The sequence below is a fragment of the Parasteatoda tepidariorum genome, chromosome 1 (genome assembly GCF_043381705.1).
Source record: "Parasteatoda tepidariorum isolate YZ-2023 chromosome 1, CAS_Ptep_4.0, whole genome shotgun sequence".
Lineage (NCBI taxonomy): Eukaryota > Metazoa > Arthropoda > Arachnida > Araneae > Theridiidae > Parasteatoda > Parasteatoda tepidariorum.
The window spans coordinates 66,277,642-66,296,252 of NC_092204.1; the positions used below are offsets into that span (position 1 = coordinate 66,277,642).

The following is an 18,611-nucleotide window of genomic DNA, read 5'->3' on the forward strand; positions in this document are numbered from 1 at the left end:
AGAGAGAGAGAGAGAGAGAGAGAGAGAGAGAGAGAGAGAGGGGGAGAAAGAGAGAGAGAAAATTATTAAAAAATGTTTTTATAGATTATTTAAAATTTTTAAAAAAATTTTGAAACTTTAAAAAAATTGGAAAGTAAAATAAAATAAAGAAAAGATATAATCTCATCATCAGCACACATGATTATGTCCGAAAAAAGATATCCACAAATTTTAATTTCTTATTAAATTAGTGAATAATTTTTAAAAACATTTTTTTTTATAATTTTTTCTTCTCCTTCAAATATCTTTTTTCCCTATATTTTTAACTTATCTATAAATAAATCAGCATTTCATTTGGGGCATTTTCAAAAAGAAATGTTTAAAATTTATGATTTCGTTGGTACATAATTGATAGTAAAGAAAAAATTTACAGAATATGTTGGAACTTAAAATGTAGATTTGATCAAATATAGATTTGATTTGAGATTTAAAAGAACTTAAGTTCTTTCAATATATTTTTCCAATTTTCTAAACCCCTCTTTAATTTCATCCCAAATAAAAATTAGGTTTTCAAAAACTTTAAAAAATATATGTAACCATCTGCGTTGGAATATAGATTTGATTACCAAATGGCATTTAAAATAATTCACGCCCCTCGAAAAATTTCTTCTGCTTCTCTATGCCCTTGCATTACTTACAACTTTAGCAATTTCGATTAATGAATTATAAAATAATTTAATAGTAAAACTCATATCATAAAAATTAATTATATTTATTATTATTAAAAATAAAATTTAAAGTTTTTAAGTAATTATATTACAAAGTTATTTTTATTTATTTATAAATAATTGAAATAACAAATTTTAAAAATGCTGATAGTTTTCCAATAATTTTTATTTATTTATTTTCTGCAATGCTGAAAGTGTGATGCCTCATAATTATGATACTTATTAAGTATTTCCAAGACAACACAAAATAATAATGAATTACTTCGATATTTAATTTTATGATTATTGCTTTGGTCAAACGAATAAAATTATTTAAAAATGAATTACCCAGAAACAGAGATAGTTCATAAAAATGTATAAAACTTGTAATATTAAATTATTTATGGTAATAAGAAACATGCTAAATTCATAAAATTGGAAAACACAAATAATTAAATTGTAAAACGAATTTTTTCTTGAAACAGTAACAATGATAAATTATAATATTTTAAGTCATCTAATCATAGTATGTTTGTGCACTGAATGTTAAGTTCTGACTCTTTGCAAAGAAAAATAATCCAATTCTAAATGAATTTTGAATTTAGTACTTAAGCTTAAAATAGTTTAAGTATTAATTCTATTTTGTTATAATTAAGTGTATGTAATGCTTTAAATACCAATATACTTTTTTACATTGTACATTTTCTCATTGTGTAGTTACATCTTATTCATAATTTTTTTTTCAAGATGAACATATTGCACATTTTCCTTAAGACTAACTTAATCAGATAGAAAAATAAAATTCTGACACATAGATCTCAAACAGTTAGAATGCGCTTTTTGCATTATCTCAAGATATTCTTTTAATTCATTTCTTGGTTTTACCAAAACATTCTTTTCGAATATGCTACCACAAGAGCATAATTTTCAGTAAAAAGAGCATTTTAATTACGATAATTAGCTTTATCAAATCCAAAAATCGGTATTATAATAATTCTATTCACACACCATTTATTTTAGATTATAATATTTTAATATTTACCTAAAACGTTTACGCAGTTACGTATAAGATTATGTGATTTTAATAAACATTATAAATAATGTCTTAAAATTATCAGTGCATTGCCTCATAATAAAATGTAACATTTGCTTTATTTATGAAATAACATGTGAATTCAAATATCATTATTCTTCATCCTCAATTCACAAAATCTTGTTTCTTTGATTTACTTCTATTAAAAATTTTAATTGAATCATTCATCTCCTAGACAAATCAAGCTCACATGGATAGAAATTTCATCCCTAATCCTTATTCACGAAATGTGTGTCTTCAATTTACTTCGACCAAAAGTTTTCAGTGAACCATTTATTCCTTAGACCAAAAATTTACTCTCTTTTTATATTTACTAAACTCATCCTCACACCACTTTTAAAATATCAAAATCACACGTTCGAAATTGCTTTCATCAGATCATTTGGGTGAGAATAGAAACATTATCTTATCCTTAATTCACGAAATTCTTCAATTTACTTCAATCAGATATTTACATCAAATCATTTATTCGTGAGACAAATATTTTCTCTTCTTTTATATTTACTAAACTCTACGTCACACCACTTTTAAAATATCAAAATCACACGTTGGAAATTGCTTTCATCAGATCAATTGGATGAGAATAGAAATATTATTTTATCCTTAATTCAAGAAATTCTTCAACTTACTTCGATCAGATATTAACATCGAATCCTTTATTCGTGAGACAAATATTTTCTCCTCTTTTATATCTACTAAACTCTCCGCCACACCACTTTTTAAAAATTTAAATTATACATTCGAAATTGCTATCATCCGATCAAGCTGATAGCAAAAGAAATATTATACATGATCCTTAATTCGCGAAATATGTTTCATCAATTCGCTTCAATCAAAAATTTGCACCGAATCACTTATTCGTTGGACAAAAATGTTCTCTTCTTTTATATTTACTAAACTCACAGTCACACCTTGTTCACAAAATTAAATTTACGCATTCGAAATTCCTATTATCCAATCAAGCGTATATGAATGGAAAAATTTTATTTCTCTCCAAAATAACGTAAAACCTAATTTTTTTTAAAAAAGCTGCACTAAAAAGAAGTGAACGAGTTCAAGTTTCTTCTTTATCTTATGTTTGCATTCTTATATTTGAACTTACCTAGTATTGGATACCATGTTTTGAATTAATTAATAAATTTGCCAAAAATAAAAACTTAGTACTTTGTTACAAAAAAAAAAGAACTTTAAAATAAATACTCACTATTACTTCAATATTTTATAAATACTTATGTACTAAAACAAATTCTGAATTAAAAAATTTTCTTTGCTACTGACTTACATTTGATTTGTATTAGAGCGCTAAAGCTCTTTAATCTAGTTGAATAACATTTTTAAATATGCTTAAACATTTTGTTTTGTGATCGTTTAAAAGTTGAGAAACAAGAAATATATATATTTTCATATGAAGCAACGAAATTGCTTTATTTTTACTGAAATATTTCGAAAAATAATTATAAGCTGAAGAATGAACTTCAAGTGAATAACTTCAGCTTTTTAAGAAACACGGGCGAGCGTAAAGCAAACCTTGGGTGTTATCGAGCGGCAGCGAACATGTGGTGCTCCCTAGTTTTAATAATACACTGAACAGGCATTTTAAAACAGAGATAGCATCAAATTTCTCAGATAGTGTTTCATTGGACACACTTATCAATATCTCTTGAACAACAAAGTATCAAAATAGAGCATTTCAGCCAATTAGTGAGAACAAAATTAATGAAAACAAAAATTAATAGAAAACTAGACATTTAATAGAAAACTAGACATGACTATTATTTCTTAAAAATAATAAAAATATTAATTCATATTTATTGTTCAAAATGTTATTCTTAAATTTAAAAACTAATTTCGCATTTATTTTTTTAAGAAAATAAAAGATATATTTTTTTATTAAACGATTATTTAGAAAATAAGGTTTAGAAGCCGCATATTATTAAAATTTAAGTATCTACATTTTTTATCATATTCAACTTTATCCGTTCGATAAATAGTTTATCTAAATAAAAGTTTTAAAGCAATAACATTTTCATCATAACGGGTGTAATTTTCTGCATAACTCGGAAGACAGGAGAACTTGTAGAGCAAAAGAGAATCATGTAGCGGCTCAAGTTCAAATTCACAGAGGATTTTTTCTATTTTTATATATTACCCGAACATTAAATATTAAAAAAAATTTACATCAAATCGATTACCATGCAAGTTTTTTTAACCAAGACACCGAAATTTAACCTATTTTTGGAGCTTAATATGTGAGCTTGAACCTATTTTGGAGAAACGATACATTATTTTTTTCCAAAATTTACAAATTAATATTTAAGGAGCCATACATATTTCTACTGTAATTCATGACACATATAATTTCTTAAACTTAACTACCTCGCTTAATTATTCGAATAAATTACCGGAGAGAATTTGTTGATATTCCGAGAACAGACATCACCTGCTTTGATTGTTACGATAAGACACCTTTTCGACCTTGAATATTTCTTGCCTTAATTCACCTGATCTAGATGCGTGGATCATTCCTGCTTTAAATGTATCTTACGTGATTTAAATATTTAATAACTTTCAAGAGGAAGTTAAATCAATTGATCGTGACATTCATATCACTGATTTTGTTACATACTTTTTCCGTTAGCGGAAGACGTTAATATTCGGCCTCCATATGCGGGCGTTGATATATTTTTGAAGGATTTCATTGACACTAAGTATCTAAAACTAATAACCCTTTTGTTAGGATTGAAGAATACTTTAAAAAAAAAATAGTTTTTGATGATGTAGCGTGTTCTGCATGAGGCGTGTTCGCACATCATTGAGATTAAAAAGAATAAGAATGCCGTTATTATTCTTAACAGTACCTTGAGTAAAGACAACTAACTGTGACTACTAGTTATTTGTATTTTACATAAAAGGGAAAAGCTACTATATAACTGAAATATTTGTATTGATTCTACGAATTATGATTTTATGTTAATTTTACACTGCTTGGCCTTTGTTGTCACATAATTTTAATAAGGTGACCTTTTTAAGACCAGATAATATAGTTTTATAATTTTGGCATTTAATTTTGTTTTTTTTTTTCTATTATTGTTTTCTAATTTTTAGTCAAGCGTTAGGATTTAAAGATGCAAAACTGAGTTTGCATCGTTTTTAAAAATCTATTGTTTCAATTTAAATTCATGAAAAATGCATTAAATATATCTATAAAATAAAGCATTCCCACAGCCGTCTTTTGAGGGCCAGGGAGTTAAGATTTCTATGACCAACGGTAGGAGGATAGCAATGCGTTCCACACTGCATACCGACCACCTTTACTTCCTAAACAATATGGTGCCCATCAACTAAAAATTGGGTCCGCTTCAAGCTGTACCAGAAATCAAACTCCAGTCTTTCAAATTGAAAGCCTCAGAGCTTTAACTCCTATGCCTTTACGGCTCCTATATTGTATACATGTCATTTATATATTAATGACTTTCAAGATCAGGTTAATTCAATTGATCGTGACATTACTATAACTGTTTTGTTACACACTTTTTCCGTAACGGTAGACGTAAACAATAGACCTCTATACTTGAGCGTCAATATAGTTTTGAAGGATTTCATTGACACTAAGTATCGCCAACTAATAGCCCTTTCTGTGTTAGAGTTTTTTAAAAAATAGTTTTTGATGAAGTAGTGCTCTGCATAGGGCATGTTCATGCATAGTTGCAACAAGGGATAACAATGCCGTTATTGTTGTTATCTACCTTGAGTAACTAAACGTTGCTATTATTCGTGTTTAACAATATGGGGAATAACTACTATACAACCGAAATATTTAAAAAGATTTTTCGAATTATGATTTTATGTTAATTTTACGTTACTTCTTGCGTGTCACTGATAGTAGTAAGTACCCGTCATTTTAAAACGGCGGCTTTTTATGAACAGATACTATTTTTATTATTTTTGACATTTAATTAGGCCTTTTTTTAAAAAAAAAATTGAGTTACGCTTAACGATTTAAAGAAATAAAACTTAGTTCGTATCGTTTCAAAGAATCTATTGCATTAAATTTAAATTTATTAATGAGAAATGCATTAATATATCAATAAAATTCGCGAAACAGCCAGGGTGTCGTGTGGGTTAAGGCTCTTTAATTTCATGACCAACTGTAAGATAATGGCAATAGGGTTAACTTTTTTATTGCTTTTATTTCAAACATAAGCTGGTACCTATTGATCTGAAGCTTGATGGGCTTCAAGCCGTCACCGGGTATCAAACCCAAGTTCTTCCAAGTTCCTTACACACTGTGCCATGGCGGCACGTGATTATGTCTACATGTTGTTTAAGAATTAATGATTTAAAAGAGGAAGTTAAATCAATTGATCATGACATTTTTATATAATTGATTTATTATAAAACATTTTCACTAAGATCAGACGAGAGCATTTGGCCTCTATACATGGGCGTCAATGTACTTAGTTTGAAGGATTTCAGAGACAACTAAAACAATTTGAAGCTTATAATCCATTGTTATAAGAGATGAAGAATACTTTTAAAAAAATTATTAATTTTTAATTAAGTAATGTTCTGAATTGAGGCGTGCCCGCGCATCATTGAAACAGGAGAAAAGAATGCCGTTATTGTTCTTTACTACCTTGAGTTAAACAACACAACAGAACTACTAGTTACCTTGTGTTAAACATAAACAGCTTGCCGAAATGATTGTAGTTATTTCTTGAATCAAGATTTTATGTATGTTTTCTATCAATGTCTTTTGCGTGCCACTGATTTGAAAGTATCCATTTTAAGTACGAATGAATTCTTTCACGACTTTTTTAAGCAATACTTTTTTTTTAAAACGTGACTTTAAAAAAAACATATCATGTTTAAATGGAAACGTTAATTCATTGTTTTTATGACTTTTTATTCATTTATTTCATTTTATTTTATTTAAATTGTTGGACACCTCCTCAATGATTTAAAGCAACCATACTGGCTCAAAATCATTTTTAAGAGTCACTTGCTTTTTTGTTTAAATTTATTTACGTAAAATATCGAATATCACAAAAAAATAAAAAATAGCTCGATATCTTTACTCGCAAAGTGTTGGCATAGAATTATTTCATAAAATTAAGGCGATAAATAACGAAAATTTTAAAAAGTCATAATTTATTACATTTATACATGCTTATTATTATATCACCGTAACTCTTCTTTTTGAAATTGTATCTGTTTTCATGGGCTTTGGACAAATTCTGGTACTTTTCATCATCACAATATGTTTGTTACCTTTTTTCAATGCTACTTTTTTTTTTTTTTGATTACCTCGCCTATTATGTTTGAACACTCAAACTCCTAAATTCTATTTTCTGAGTAACTACTATTGTTAATTTTAAGATTTCACTAAATTCTTTGAGACCTGTGTTGCCATGGATCGCCACCAAGCCTACTTTTTTGAATCCTCTTTTTTTTTCACTGAGAGGTTACGCGCGTGCAGTTTTCTCCGGATGCCCCCTGACGGGTCAAGACGGGGTTAAGTTTTGATGATGATGCTTATTATTATACACTTAACATTAACATACATTAACATGATAAACATTAACATGTTTATTTTTATACACAGATGTTAATACTTGTGCAAGTTTCTCTAAACTCAATTATGTTCTTGTTAATCATTACTCTTCAATGCACTACAAACAAAACATGGTTTTAAAAAAGTTTTAAGCACTTCGAAAGAGGCGTGTTTGCACCTGGTTGAAACAATAGATTAAAATGCCGCCATTGTTTTTTCTTACCTTGAATGGAACAACGGAATTATTTGCGGACTAATGGTTAATGAAAAAGAAAATTTCAGTGAAATGTTTATAGTGGGTGACCTTACTGATTTTTTTTTTCTGGTTAAACTCATGCTATAATGTTCTTTTCGTGTTTTACGTAACCGATAGTAGTTCGATGTTTATTGTCACAATATTTGCAATTACAAGTATTGGAAAGGCTGATCATAATAATTTACGTGGGAAATACTAAACATTTTCTACTGCGATAAGATGTAAAAAAAAAGTTAAGATTTAAGTCCTTTGCTCTTTAAATTAACATAAATCAATTCATTACTTTATGGGATATTTTTCATTATTGCTTTTATCTAAAGTAAAAATACTCAGTATAAAAGTTTTGCAGCTATATTTAGTGTTGGAAAAAATAAGAATCAATTGAGATATTTCTTAAATTGATTTATCTGGTATGTAAATTAACTATTTAAAACATTAAGTAAACTTTTTAATTTTTGTTAGGAATAATATTTTTGTTTGGATCTACCTTTCCATTTCAATATATTCATGCAATATTACATAAAACTTATTAAAATCCTTATATTTTTTTCGAAGTAATTTATCATTTAAAATTCATCTTCAATTTTAAGGAAAACAGCTTAACAAAATTCAAAAGATGTTTAAGAAAATATCACACTAATAATAAATTTAATTTGCATATACGTATGTAATTAGAATATTATATAATTTGCCACGTATTTATTCAGCTTGAATTAAAATTACGTTTTCAAATTCACATTTTTATGATCAATAGCCGGTATCTTGAAGATAATGTATTAAAAAGGAGAACAAATTATTTTAAAGCTTACAGAATCTGCAATACATAAATTAACTATTTGTATAGCAAATTAAATTTTAATTCAGCGATGCATTCATTTGAACTATTCGGTTGACATTAACTATTAATTGGATATTTGATATTAATTACTCAATTGAACTCTTTATTTTACATTAACTATTTATTTCATATTTAATATTAACTATTCATTTGAATTATTTATTTGACATTATTATTTTGCTTTATTAATATTTTAAGATTTTTTATTCTTAAATTAAATTTTTAAAAACGAAGTACATTAGCTAATAAATTATCTCCTTGTCACAAAAAGTGCCGTATATATTACAAACACCCGCTTTGAAAAATTGTAAATATTATTATTTACTTACTTATTACCGCAAATATATATTTGTCTAAATTAAGTTGATATTTCTTTCCGTTATCATCCACTTAAGCTAAAAAAAAGACAGTGTTCTAAAACTTAAAATTTAAATATAAAAATTCACAGTATTTGTTAATATTTTATGATGGACAGAGCTGAAGTGTTCTGCAAAATAAATAATAATAATACACTTGAGTTTTAGTTTTTATATTTTTTATTTTAAAAAAATTGAATTGTTCGTTTAAACAGACGCTAGGCACAAATGGGTTAAAATAAATTTACTCGGTAAATAAAAATTTTTTTAACTTTTGTGATAAAGAGAGTTATATCATAAACCTTTTCAACGCTTGAATTGTTTTTCAAAAAATGTCTTATTCAGCAATCAATTTCATATTAAATATATTCTCCCAATAACCCACAATAATCTTCTCTTTTTTATTTACTATTCTCCAATGCCTTAGTTATATAAATGATTTCAGAAATTTTGACCAAATAAAATCGGTATTTTTCCCAAAGGGAATCATAAAACTTTTATATAATTGCCACTTTATTTTCAAGCCTGAGTGAATTTAGAATTTATTTTATACATTTATTATTGTTTTAGTGTTGTTGCCTTTTATATTTATCTGCTTTTTATTCGGAAATTGTAGAGGTCAGTAACTCTAAATTGCCCATTAAAATCTTCTTTTGGTGCATCGTGATATTATTGCCCCAAACGATATGGGGCAATAATACTGAATGTTATATTTCTTGACTTTTTCCAGTGCTGATTTTGAATGCAGCATATCTAATATATCGGTACATCTTAATCTGTGATAAGGATGTTTAGGTTTTTTTTAAAGTTTATCAAAACAAGCAAACAAAGTTTATCAAAAAGCATTTGTAACATCATTATTTGATCATTATCCTTTTTGAATGAGTGATTTTCTATGAATTGCAACTTTAAGTTGCAGGTAATTGGAAAATTGTTTGTGAATAATAAATTTTTAATTTTATTTTGAAGCAAAAGTTTGGTTAAAGTGTGCTTTTTATATTATGTTCATTAACTAGGGGGTTTCAACAACTGCTCGCTGCATTCGCAGTTCCTTTATCCTCGCTTTGTTCGCTCATTCAATGCCAGTTTATTTTGGTACAGTTTTTTGTGAATATGATAGTACTCTTTATCAAATAAAATTCTAAATGTAGGAGGCATATACATCCTGTGAAACCTTTGATTTGTATACATTTTGGCTATAAAAAAATTTATTACCACAATTAATTAAGCATCATTGGCAAATGTAATATATTGGCGATTATTTTACTGCCTTCCTGCATTTTTCTCGTAAATTGTAAGAAAAGGAAAAAGGTATGATTTTTTTTATTTAAATTTGATAAAAATTTTAAGAAATGAGCAACGTTTTTCAAATTAAGTAGTAGTATAAAAGTGACAGCTCTGAAAATTTACATACACAATCGTAAATTAGGGAGTTTGAAGATGCAAAGTGAACTAAATTAAATTAAATAATAAATCAAAGGAACTCGTTCTAGAAAAAAAATGGCTAAAAGCTTCATTTATAATAATTGAAGAGACATGTCTAAATAAAAATAGTTCATGATTGAAATAGATTTTTTTTTCTTTTTTTTTGAAAATGTCGTTGTGTAGATTAGTTAGTAGTTTTTTTAGTTTGGTTTTCTCTTTCGTGCTTAAGGCTGCTCACTCGCTTAATATTTCAAATTTCTGGTCTTTCTTGCCAACACGAAAAGGAAATTCCATCGGTCTGGCTACATTCATGAATATTAGGTCCTTTACACAATATAGAAACGGACCTAAATCTGCAAAAATGATATTTTCATTCATCAGATCCATTTTTTATTTATTTTATTTTATAATCGTTGTTGAACAGCTGACCCAATTTTTGAGTATACGACTGCTAATGTACAACTCCGTAGCCTTGTAATGTTGAACTCTATCCAGAAGACAAGAAAACTCTTGAATCAAGTATAGGGAGAAATTTGCCTTCGTGGAAGACTTTTATTTATAAAACTAATCCTCATTTGCATTACATGCAGAGGAAGACCACGAAAACCTCCCATGGTTAGCCTGGTGGCAAGAAGACTCTACCCCACGATATACTACCGAGGGTATTTCACGTCAGCACTGGGTCGGTGCGAGCTGGGTGCGGAATTCGTTTCGGCCAGCCATCGCTGGGATTCGAACCTGGGTCACCTCACTGGAAAGAGAGGGAGCTATCTTCTGACCCATTAGATACATTTAGCCATGAAAAAAGATAATGTATAATTACTAAGAAATTAGCTACTTAAATAGCGAAATGTGTCAATTTTTCTTTTTTCATATTTCACCATGTCTCAAGAACTTTCGAAGATGATCAGAAGTATTTTTTTATGATTATTTATAATTTTTTATTACTTCATTTAATAATGATCAAATAAATTATGAATTATAGGTTAAACAAATTTTCTAATAATTTAAAATTAAATTTTAATTACCAAAATAAAAATAAAAAATTTAAAAAAAAATCAATTGAGTAGTTCTGGAGAAATTAAATGTTAAGAAATATAAGAGAGTTTGACTAAGCCGGGTAAAGGAATAAAACCGGGATCCCGTATTCATGACTAACTGCATTTATCAGAAATCACACGAAACTACTTGCAGCCAGTCGTCAGGATATTTAGAGATTAATCAAAAACAGATAAACTGTTTGACGAGGACAGTGTTTTTAAAAATTCGATTAGAAAAGTTGCGATTTTTTTTTGTCAATTTAATTTTCTAATATCTAATTGCTGGAAGATTTTTTAAATGGGTTCATCAATAGTTTTCAGTTGTTAAAACATACAGTTTTTACATCATGTTTAAAATATGCCAAGCCTTTCTTTCACCTGTTAAATGAAACTTAAGGTATACAACTAAGAGCTTTTCAGTCGAATAAAATTGGGTTTTCATAATACTTCAAGTCTAATTGCTTGGAAAATATGATTGAAGTCTAATTGATATTTTTTCATTCAAATGAACACTTAATTAACACTAAACTTTAATTAACACTAAAACTTAATGAACATTTAAACTTTGATTGCGAAGTCTCTTACGAAAAAAAGAACTTTAAGGACTCGGTTTTGCCCAACTTTCTCCGAATTCCTTTTTGTAATATTATAACTCTGAAACTTCCTTACCACTTCCCCTATATTTTGATGGTTAAGAATCCAATCGAAAAATGGTATGTTATTCAGTGAAAGCTAGCTTTTGTGTCTGATTTCGTAACTTAAAATATCGTCTTCACTAATAAGTTTGCATATTACTTGAATCATAAAGATTGCATGTTAATACGTAAAAATCCAATCCTTTAGTCAAAAGTTATTCAGGTATTCCGTTTTAAATTAACAGACTGAGTGCAATGCCCTTGTTTAAATGTTCATGTTAGCCTTATAAGAATTAAATTTTAGTTTTTTTATTTTGCGTTAGCTAACTTTAGTTAGTCGTCTCATTTCTTTCAGGAGTTTGTAATAATCGAAAACGCCCGTATAATTCAGATTTTTTTCATATTTCTACGTATCAGTTTATTTTAACCCTATCTTGTTTATTAAACTTTTTTTCATGTCATAATTTTACCTGACTACTCTAACAACTTTTTTCTGTGCATTTTTGTTTTTGAAATTATATCTTTCCGTGCTGATAAATTAGAATCTTTATGAATATCTTCTGCTATGAGATACTGAAACATTTTCAAGTAAGCAGAAATGTAGAATAAAAAAAAAGGAATATGCTTCTAATTTATGTATATGAAATAATATATGTATATGTAATGTATATAAAATATTTATTGTTTGTTTCCGTATAAATAAACATAGTGTAATGGAAAATCATCTCGCCAAGCTCACATTCAAGAATGGATTGCAAACAATATTTTAATGTGAAAGAAGCGATGTGTAGCACGTTTGTGCATGGCAAAATAACCATTTGGACCCTAAATGTGAATGACCTGACATGAGATTTAACACAACTCAGGAGAGCTTTCTCATGCATTGTGAGAAAAAGCCTCCTAATGACATAATATTTGAGAAGATTTTACGAGAAATGGCATCAGTCAACAAACTGTATATGACCGTTGGCGAAATGCTACTAAATGGTGAAATGCACAAAATTATTTCTCAAGGAAACAAAGCAGCTTTCAGAAACAGCATTGTTCAATTTTTGTTGTCATTTAAATCCAGTTCTAAAAGGTGATTTGCTCCGCCGTATCCTGCCAACTGTGACCCCTTTAAATCTGGATATACAACTTACAAGTCGCGTTCGCACTGCAATCTAACGTTGTTAATTCTTGTGTTTATTGCTTTTAATCAGATTTTCATTTCTTTTTTCTCAGGTGCTGGATAGAATGCTAATTTTGTTCAATAATGTTTTCCNTTTAACATGTTTTTTTTTTCATTTTCTTTTTTAATTATTTACCTGTTTCATCCGGCTAGGTCAGATAAAACCAGATATCAGCGTACTTACAAAAAATTAATAACGTTTCCTTCAAAAGTTTTTTTTAATTGAATAATTTTATTTTCAAACCTAAGAGGCTATTTTTTTCATTCAAATAAACACTAACCTTTAATTAACACTACAACTTAATAAACACGAAACTTTGATTTCAGAGTCTCTTAGGAAAAAAAAAACCTAATTACTCGGTTTTGCCCAACTTTCTTCGAACTCTTTTTTGTAATACAGTCAAATCCCACTATAGTGAACATGGTTTATACTGAACTCCCGGATATAGTGAACAGAATTTTAGCTCCCGTGCCTTACTCTACACATATAATAATATTTTTTGTGGATATAGTGAAACAAAAGAAGAGAGGAAATTGGATATTATGAACTTTTTTCTGTCATCGACTGATTTTTCCTTCTTCATTTTTTGGTAATTTTGAAATTTCTACTCTCTATACATATACCGACTTTTAAAACCATCTATTGAGTGGAATGTAGCCATAAACATTTTTCCCTGTTTACTTCTTCTCAGTTTCCCATCGCTAAATAAATGCCATCCCTAAGTTTTCTGTACGCAAGACGAAGAGTAATAAAAATAAAAGTTAACAAATTTTTTTACTACATATTGATTTTTGATCATTTTTGTTTTTCTTTTTCTTGGTCAATTATTTAAATAATGTGTAATAAAAGGGAGCAGTTCGAAAAAATTAGTTAAAATTGCTTGCAGTACGGATATAGAGAACTCCCGGTTACAGTGAATCAAAATTTCGGTCCCTTGAAGGTTCACTATAGCGGGGTTTAACTGTATTATAACTCTGAAACTTCTCTACCACTTCCCCTATATTTTGATGGTGAAGAATCCAATCGGAAAATGGTATATTATTCAATGAAAGCTCGCTTTTGTGTCTGATTTCGTAACTTAAAATAGCGTCTTCACTTATAAGTTTGCATATTAAACATAAAAATTGCATGTTAATACGTAAAAATCCGATAATTTGGTCAAAAGTTATTCAGGTATTCCGTTTCAAATTTACAGACTGCGCACAATGCCTTTGTTTAAATGTTCATGTTAGCTTTATAAGAATTAAATTTTAGTTTTCTTATTTTGCGTTAGCTAACTTTACTTAGTCGTCTCATTTCTTGCAGGAGTTTGTAATTATCAAAAACACCCGTACGATTCAGATTTTTTTCTTCATATTTCTACGTATCAGTTTAGTTTAATACTATCTTTTTTATTAAACTTTTTTCATGTCTTATTTTTACCTGAGTATTCTAACAACTTTTTCCTGTGGATTTTTGTTTTTGAAATTATATATTTACGTGCTGATAAATTAGAATCCTAATGAATGTCTTCTGCTATGAACTACTAAAACATTTTCAAGTAAACAGAAATTTAGAATAAATAAAGAAATATGCTTCTCATTTAGAAACCAATGATTATGAAATATTTACTGTTTGTTTCAGTATAAATAAACATAGTGTTATGGAAAATTATCTCGCCAAGCTCACATTCAATAATGGATCGAAAACAATATTTTAATGAGAAAGAAGTGATGTGTAGCACGTTTGTGCATGGAAAAATAACCATTTGGACCCTAAATGTGAATGACCTGAGATGAGATTTAACACAACTCAGGAGAGCTTTCTCATGCATTGTGAGAAAAAGGCTCCTAATGACATAATATTTGAGAAGATTTTACGAGAAATGGCATCAGTCAACAAACTGTATATGACCGTTGGCGAAATGCTACTAAATGGTGAAATGCACAAAATTATTTCTCAAGGAAACAAAGCAGCTTTCAGAAACAGCATTGTTCAATTTTTGTTGTCATTTAAATCCAGTTCTAAAAGGTGATTTGCTCCGCCGTATCCTGCCAACTGTGACCCCTTTAAATCTGGATATACAACTTACAAGTCGCGTTCGCACTGCAATCTAACGTTGTTAATTCTTGTGTTTATTGCTTTTAATCAGATTTTCATTTCTTTTTTCTCAGGTGCTGGATAGAATGTTAATTTTGTTCAATAATGTTTTCCGGTTTAAAAACTTAGTCGGAACTAAATTAATACAAACAGTTTTTTGTAATGAAGTTCATTAGAAAGCAACACAACAGTGAAATTTCCATTTTTTAAAGATAAAAATTAACATGATCTAAATGTATACTAACTTAATGATATTTTTCTTAAAGTGTTAGTCGAAATTCACACAAATTTGATTTGCATTGACGCGTTTATAGGTAAAATAAACTTTACTAGATTTTAAAAAATATTTTCCCAAATCTGTATTTTCCATACGCGCAGTAACCATAACTTCATCGATAACCAATTAACATTAAAATAAACCTATTTAATTCTAAAATTGACAGCATGCATAACAAACTTATGTAATAATTGTCGTTGTTTTTAAGACTTTTTCCTTATACGCGCCTTATGATTTTTGATTAACACTAGATTGTCCAAGGAAGTCATTTTGACTGCTTTTTAGTTTCAATTAGAAAAACAATGATGACACAGTTTCTTAGAATTTTGTGACTTTTTGTTCAACATATAATTTTTTATTGTTAATATTTACTAATAACTTGTAATATAACTGGAAATAATATCAAAAATATTAAAAATTAATTTTAAACAATTTTCTTTATACATTAGTTATTCTTCCACAATGCAGTCATTTTGACTGCTTTTGGGCAAAATAGGTATTTTAGTCTTCCTAGGGTTAATTAAATGATTAAATCGAGTTTTTAAAAAAAATATTTCAAAGTCTGATTAATTAAAAAATATTTCAAAGTCTAAGATCAAAATCAAAGTTCACAATCAAAGTCTTTAATCAAAAAATATTTCAAAGTCTGATTTAACTTAAGTAAAAACTATTAATAAACGCATCAAGAAACATCCTGCATGAAATAGAAATTACTTTCTAGTCTTGTACATGTTGCATGCGTAGACTAATTGACAAATCCAATTATACGCGAGAAACCACCAGCATTTTTACAATGCGCCAGGCTGTTTGGAAAAATCTCTATATTTCTTATTAGCATGATTCTGTTATATTATTGCAGTGAGTCCATTTACTTTAAGAAAATAAATCTACCATTGCTCTCAAATAGCTTTATTTATTTCCGGCAGTTTGCAATAATCCGAGAGTAATGAAAGCTTACTGTAAATGGCCTGGTTTGTTCTAATAAGCCTAATTAAATTCAGTTTGATTGAGTAATTCTTTGATAATTATCTAATTATCAAAGATATTCTGTATCTTTAATAATTGTGTGATATTTTGTTAAGAGTCAACAAAACATCAGGCAATTTAGAAAATGCTGAACTAGTTCAAAACTATTCAACTACACTGTAAAAAAGAAACCCGGATAAAATTACTGTAAAATGCATCCAGAGTCCAGGATTAGTTTTTACCGAAAAATCTATTACTACAATAAAATTTTACGAAACAAAAGATTTCATAAGCCATAATTTTTATAGTAATATTTATAGTAAAATCACTGAATCACTTAGTTAATTAATTATCACTGTGAAATATAAGGTGTAAAATTTTAAGATAAAAATGGATTTTACGGTAAAATTAATTTTAAGAATGATGCTTTTAAAAAGCCGGTACTTTTTATAGCGTAATAAGGTGCATTGCAAAATGCAAGCACCATTTGCTAAAAGAATTTTTTTTCTCCATTTCCAAGAGATTTCTTCCTACTTTTTTTTTTATTAGCCTGCGACATATGTTAATAAAGATTGAAGAAAATCAATTAAAAATTAAAGAAAAATCGTCTCTTAAGAATAAACATTTCATTAATTGTGAAATATATCATCAAACCAAATACATAGATTGATTAAATATTCTGCGAGTTCACCGTGAATCAGGTAAAAAAATCTCGAAGTTCAAACACCTGGGTTAAAGACCTCTATCCAAGCATGAAATGTCAAATCTCTCAATACATGACTGAAAATTCCATTGTAATTTAGAAATGTCCGCATCTGACACGAAAAGGCGTGAGTTAATACCAATCTAAGTGCATTTACAAAAAAATAATAAATAAATAAAAAATAAAAATAAAAAATAACATAATAGATTTAATTGTGGGAGAATACTTCCAGCTTTTGAGAATTCTCTGACCTGCACAGCTGCAAACCGTTTTTCAGGTAAAGAGAAACCACATTCTTTTAAATTACGTAATTCTTAATTATACTATTTAAAAAATAAATGTTTTATTTATTTTTATAAAACAATTATCCTCTAAAATTCTTAAACATTTACTTGCAAACAAATCATTTATTGGGTTACATTTATCAAAAAAGTTTCTAAATATGTCAAATTTCGAACTAAAAATTTTTAAACAATTAAAATATTCGTGAAATATTATCTAATTTTATATTTCTTTTTAGTAGTAGTTTTGTTCTTGTTGTTAGTGGAATATGTATTTTGGAACTTTCGTAATTTTTGCCCTTTGACGCTGATGGGACACAAGTGTCCCATTTATGTATTTTTTCTGGCACTCTAATTACAAGGAGAAATTTGTTTTGGCACTTTTTTTAACTACAAAAAAAAATAATAGTTACTGAAAAAACCTGTTAGATTATCGGAATTATATTTGTACTAAAATATAAATCCATAAAAAAGTACTTAAATTTTTTTTTCATTCATACTTAAAAATTTAGCATTAATTAATTTTGTAAATAAAAGAAATTTTAATGATAAATAAATAACTTACTTCTAATTATAACTTACATCTAAATAATTCCAAACAAGGGCAAAAATTATTGTTTGGAAGTGAATCATATTTGGAGGATACCTTTAACGCAGAAAAAAGACGCTGCTGTTTCATGTTGCATTTCATAACCATAAATTACTAAAATGCTAATTATAATATTTCTTCCTTATTTTGACCTAAATTAATAAAAAATAATGAAAAAGCATTAAAAATTCTAAGTCAAAAGGGTTAAATTCTCAAGTTGTTAAAAAAAACTTTTTAGTTAGTCGGATAATTTAATAACTTAATATGATAATGGAACATTTTTAAACACTATTAAAGAATTATTTGGTTGAATGTTAGTATACAATATAATTTTTTTCTCCGAAGAATTAAAAATAATGCTTTTGAATAAGAGAAAAATTTTAAATAGCATCCTGTTATTTCTGTGCATATTAAAGTTCAGTTCATAGACCTTCACAGACTCTCCATGAGTTCTTCAGTTACTAGCTTATAAATATGTTTTTAGAGAATAATTTTTTTCCTTAACAACGTCAGTATAAAAAAAAATAATCTAGATTTTTGGGAATTTCTACTTGAAATTTAAAACGGAAATATTTCTCGAAGCCGAAAAGAAATATTAAACCAAATGATTCTATTTTAAAATGTATTTATTAAATTTAAAATAACGTCTGGTTCTATGTCG

General features: G+C 27.7%; 1 protein-coding gene across 1 annotated transcript in view; it reads left to right on the forward strand.

Annotated features, from left to right (window-relative positions):
* Positions 1 to 18,611, forward strand: part of LOC107448738 (uncharacterized) — a 50,276-nt gene that overhangs the window by 368 nt on the left and 31,297 nt on the right. The gene's annotated exons all lie outside the window — the stretch shown is intronic.